This window comes from Rhodnius prolixus, unplaced genomic scaffold (genome assembly GCF_049639745.1).
Source record: "Rhodnius prolixus isolate KJV_2025 unplaced genomic scaffold, Rpr scaffold_5, whole genome shotgun sequence".
Taxonomy (NCBI): Eukaryota; Metazoa; Arthropoda; class Insecta; order Hemiptera; family Reduviidae; genus Rhodnius; species Rhodnius prolixus.
The window spans coordinates 11524281-11530293 of record NW_027411624.1 but is presented as its reverse complement, the minus strand read 5'-3'; the positions used below and the strand labels follow the sequence as shown (position 1 = coordinate 11530293).

General features: G+C 32.0%; 1 long non-coding RNA gene across 1 annotated transcript; it reads left to right on the top strand.

The window, feature by feature from the left end:
- The first annotated feature begins 3495 nt into the window (after positions 1–3495).
- Positions 3496–5735, top strand: LOC141457823 (uncharacterized). Its single transcript, XR_012460574.1, has 3 exons — positions 3496–3788; positions 5320–5381; positions 5455–5735. It is a non-coding gene; the product is annotated as an uncharacterized lncRNA (long non-coding RNA).
- The last annotated feature ends 278 nt before the right edge of the window (positions 5736–6013 follow it).

The following is a 6013-nucleotide window of genomic DNA, read 5'->3' as shown; positions in this document are numbered from 1 at the left end:
AATATTAACATAAAATGTCAAGGGTAACTGTTAGTATTAATATTACCAATATGTACTAATATTGTAATAATAACGAGGAAGTATGATAATTAGGAGTAATTTCAAAAATAAATAAAATAAATAAATATTGAAGTATTAAAAATAATTTAAGTCCTCTAGTCTCCCGCCAATTTATCTGAACCGTATTCCTATTCTTCCGGCAGATAAAATGCGATATCTTGGACTTTATCTAGGCAAACGCCTTACGTGGAACCCCCATACCCGACTCAAGTTGGTAAAACAAACGTAATTTCTCATACGAAGATAAAAGGAATCCTGGAAAATGATATACCGTTTGAAAGTCCACTAAACAAGGAAACTTTTATAAAAAGTGCCAGCACCTGGGTCTGATAATGATCACATAAGAGCCGAATGAGTTTTCTTAAAAATTTCGATAACTTTTATTTTTCCAGCATACGGAGGAAGATGGAGGCTGTTTGGATAATAACTTATGCTTCGAAATGGTATCAATTTTTAGCAAATTTATCTGTGCTTCTAACCGAGTCAACAGAATCGAATTCGGACTAAAACTTTTTGAGTAATAACATTTTTATTGGAAAAAAGTAATGATTTTAGAAAAAACTTTAAAGTGACGTCACTCAAGAACAGAGGAAAATATGAAGTTGGCCAATACGTCATTGAACTCCACTTTAGATGTACTATACACAGTAGGCCTATGGATAATACTTACTGGTTCACCCTGTATACACCATTTCTTTTTGATCCATTAAATTACTTTAATATAAGAATAGTATTTATACAATTGAACTGTTACAAAATGCAGAAGGGGTACCGCTCAAACAGGAAGATTGGAAACCATAGCCCTACTAGATGGAAATCGGAATACTTGGGGAGTACTTCTACGGAAATCGTTTTTCTCATTAATTTTTACCCCTATTATCTTCAACAACTTTAGAACTTCCGTCCAAGAAGTTCTAAAGAATTGAAATTGTCAATTTCTTGTGAACAAAATGTTTTTTTATCCAGAAAATAACATCAAATTTCTACAAAAAAAATAAATGAAAAATTATAGTGTATAAAATAAAACAGTTCGTACAAATGAGAGAGAACATTATAGTTTGCTAGCTACAATAAATGGAGAATGTAGATATGGTAAAGCGGACAATACTATTGAAGCAAGGTCGCTGCTAGTCGGCGGGTACACTTTCGCGAGTCCTTGAGCTGTTGCGGGTGTGGCCCAACAACCAAGGAGGCTAAACCACCTATCTTACACAATACTAACAGCGCGAATATAACCACTTTTACTGTTACACATCCGCCTAATGTAGCGGACCTCTCTCTCTACCCCTCTCCCACCCGCTAATCGGTCAGGAGGGGTAATTGTATAGTTAGTGGTGTGACGTTCTAGGCGGGACATTTGCAGCCTTCAATGGACATTTATTACCATATTGTTTATTTATCATTATATCTGAGAAGTAGGACTCAGTACACTCCCACTGTCATTATCTATATTATCACCAGGGAGCGAACACGTTGAATGTGTATAAATTACAAGGTTCAAATGACATGTCAATTGAGAGGCTAAAGATTCAGTAAGAGAAAGTTTTCTAAGTTAGAAAGAAAGTAAGAGAGAGTTAGTTTATAACCTCCTGGAACTGACAAAAGGCGAAGATCTGTCCGACCAATCACAAAACAGAAGAGATCTACAGCTTATCTCAGTCGTCCAATAAAATACTCTACAATATTCTCTTGGGGCATTATCGATTCTGATTGGATATCTGAAAAGACTAGGCCTTTAAATGTGTCGGCACCTGAATATGGAGCGATGGAGGGTGTAATTGAATAACCTTCCCTAAAACCTTTCATATTTCTTAGACATCCTAATTTAAAGAAATCGCTGTTGGGTCTTAACAGGTATTAATTAAATTTAGGGAAAAGTCGTTGCCAAATAGCATTACTGGAATACAAAATCTGAAGTTAATTGGGAACTAAAAATGTCGAATAATTTTTTTTTTAATACTTTTTATAGACGAACTCCGACGTCACATTAATCACTATTAACCTAAAACGTTTAACCAAAAATTGTGAAAGAGATGATTTTAACTCATAATTGAAACCTTACTTCTCCCGGTAAATAGTGGCGCTGCGTGTGGTGGAAATAATAAACACGCCCGTTTAGTTGTAATTCTCTGCCGACCACAATAATAATAGCAGCCATGCAATGCCAACTGATAATATAAATTACAAGATTACAAATGTTTAATGCAAAGTTGAATTCAATGTTAAAATTGTCATAAAAGTTGTAATAAAATAGCAGAGTCATAAGAGTGATTCACAAAAGTTTAGTTTTTGTTAACTGCAAAAACATGGTTCGGAATGCATGAGGTTTAGAACATAATGGTTTTTAGGATGGTCTAAGTTTTTTGATTTCATTCGACATAATAAATCAAACAAGCTGGTGCGTTTTGACTTTTTTTTTTTTACTCAGAATCTGGCTTCGGGAGAAACAGTGTGGACTCGTGGACTAGACGAGACCTCGAGATTCGCATAAAAACACTTGAATGGCTATTAGCCGATTAGTGTGTAGAGAAAACCCTTTCCCGGTAAAATAAGGTAGCCCTCGAGTGGGTGTTCGGTTCATTCTCGCACGAAATTATGAAGTTGTTGATCAGCTAGCTAGAAACCTGTTCTTTGTAACCAAGAGTACTATCAAGGGCAACGTGCGAACAGTTTAAGTATTGCTTATGTAATGGAGAGAACTAAAAAAAAATCCAGATATTAAACATGGTATGAGTTCTAAGCTAGATTTGTGTTAAATCAGAATCAAGGAGTCCCTAAAACTAGGTGGGAATCACATTATCCTGATAACTCATTTCAGGGCATGGCAGATTTAGAAGATATCTGCAAAGAATGAGACTATTCAACCCGGAGTCTATGTATAGACTACGTTAGGAAGAGGAAGAAAGAGCTTCTCTTATCCTGTTTGGTTGCGACATGAGATATTCGCCACTTTGCAGCTATAGGAAATCAATTACAACCAATACTAGTACGTAAGATACTGGAGCTAGTAATTAGAAGAGGATAGTCTAACTAGATTAACCAGGAAATGGCAAAATAGGCCTCCTGTCTGCAGTGCCTTGGGGAACAAGATCTGACCCTTGTCTAAAAAATAATTATCTAGCCCATAAAGAAACCCACAAAAACTACCTTATTTTGGGTTAGAAAAAAAAGCATTGTACACATATTATATGAAGTACGTTCGAGTCTACCTCTTTTTGTTTTTACTGTTAAGTCGACAAGCTAATTGATTCAGAATTCGACTCAGTTTTTAAATACAACCATAATCGGATACTTAGGAAAATAATTATCTTTCAAGTTAACTTCTTCAGAGCCAAGTACTGGAGTAAACAAGACATTTCGCTCTAGATCATCTATCCTCGACAATTAATGTGTCTGTTTCAAGATATTTTAATTTTAAAAGCTCCAGAAGGAACATACATAGTACATCCACGACTTGAAGGTAACCAATTTTCTCATTCAAAGTGGGAGATAAACTGTATGTATGTGTCTTTCTATTCTGATTATACAGAGTTCGCTAGTTCGCTGCATCTTGGCCAATTGTCAATAGGAATAGGGTTACTTTAGTAAGGTTATGAATTAGTGTTGCATTTGGTTATCAGCATGAGTGATTGAGATTATGATTAGAAATTGTGGCAAGATTTAATAACTTTGAGCAGAACCAGAAGCAGAAGTTTGGTAATGATTAAGAAATTCACAACACGATGGAGGTGAGTTTTGTCTTTAGAAAAAATATGTATAATTCAATTTCTTAGCCTAAACATATAGATCATTTTTAAAGTTTGAATTCATTTAAATAATCGTTTTAAACTATTATCGTTTGAATAAAATATTACCTTTGCTTCTGCGAGGGCAAAATGCAGCACAATAACTTCACTTCAGTAACTTCACTAACACTCTATAACACCACACCAACACACTTGCACCTGTAAAAACAAATTTTATTGTCAATTTGCGATTACAAAAGTGCATTTATGAGGATTAGATTAACTTTGATAAGCCCCAAAAAGTTGCGTCACTAAGTTGTAAGGTTAGAAATTTTGGCATTGCAATGTTATGTTCTCAAAAGATTCTCCTGGGAAAGAAATAAAAGAACCCTTTTTATTTTTAATTTTTAAAGAGAAAAGCAGTAGTATCGAAATTACACTTGAAGAATTTGCTATTTTAAAAACACCATACTAAGTGAAGTAAATGTACAAAGCCAGATCGTTTGTGAACATTTACCATTTTTTGATTACTGTTCGAAATGGTGATACATCTAAGATTTACAAAAATAAGTAAAAAACTCTAAGAGAAAATTAAAATAAGTCATTTGAGGTAAATTAACAGCAACTTCAGTGAAATGTCCTAACTTAGATGTTATTACCTACGACCTTCAACTAATTTATTAACAGTCTTACGTCATAAAATAAAATTCCCAATTTTCAAGCCAATTTACTAATTTAACATTATGTAACTCCATTTCTCATTTCTAATACCATAATTTAAGTACTTTTTGTATGTATACTTAACCAGATATATCAGTTCATTTTGAAGTAAGTAATTTCATATTAAAATGCAGGGCCGTCAAGCTATCTAAATTTAGTAAATGTTACTGTACCTTAATCAATCCACTTAAAATGGTAATGATGAAGTATTAAACAGAATTTTTAATTCGATTTCACGATAAAATATTATTTAAAATGCCTTTAATATTGGCTTGATTCACTTTCATTAAAATTTTACGCCATATTGCTCTTTTTACTGCCAATTGGACCAGTTTTAAAATTACATTTTCAGATAATTTTGCATCGTTTACAAAACAGTTTATGAAGATTAATGATCTAGATATATACGTATAAAGAACTGAACATATATTACCTTATATATCTTAAATTTTCCTCAGCAATTGTTTAAAGAAATTAACTTTATTACGGATTAAAATTCAGAAGCACAGATCCCGGCACAGTCACGGCAAGAACAAGTGGGAAGTGGAAGCAACAGATTTAATGATTCATTTAAACTTTACAGTAACAAAATTGTTGTATCGAGTTATAAAAAATATTTGTATTTTTTTCTTTTTTAGGTTTACATTAGTTATATTAAATATTAAATTAAAATGAACTTTTTAAATTGGTATTTTATGTCAATAAATTTAAAAAGTGATAACATTATAATTGGAAATAATTTCAGTTATTACTAATTTTTTCCTTTTTTTTTAAAGTACTTTGATATAATTTAATTTTAATTTTTTTTCCCAAGTATTAGGCTAACTTCTTTTTCATAAGCGCCATCTTCTTTTCTATAGAACCTTGTTTGGGCAGGTAATTTCCTTGTTATTTACGTTACTGTCCAATCTTACGTATGTAAATTTCATTTTATTTTTTATTTTTATAGGTGTGCTTTAATCTAGAATATTATACAAAATTGTGGAATAAAAATCAAGCGTGATAAGTCTACAATTATTCAACGGATGCGTGAAGACCAGAGAACTTTCATTACTTCTTTTAAGTTATTGTGCATGCTGTTCAATTTTTTTTTTTATTCAGTGTTCATTTATTTATTTGCAAAGACAGACTGATAGCCTTATTACTATAAATTGATAGCTTGTGTATTGTTATTTGTAAAAACATATAATGAATTCAGAGCATTGAATAAATTGTTTAATAACTTGTGAAAGAATTGTTATTCAATTATTTATTCTTTATGCTTTGATCCCAACTTGTTTCTAGTTTCCTAAATAAAATATAATTCAAGTAATCAACGAGAAACTTACCGTAGGTATCAATGCAGTACTTTTCTATGCCATCATGTTAAAGAAAATTGCAAATTCAAGAGAAAGTCTACTACAGTTTTGCATAGAAAAGAATTAAATTTAGTTATGATAAAATTTAATTTTCTGATTGACTAATTAGTTAATTAGGTGCTATGAACTTTAATAGATGAACAATATTCA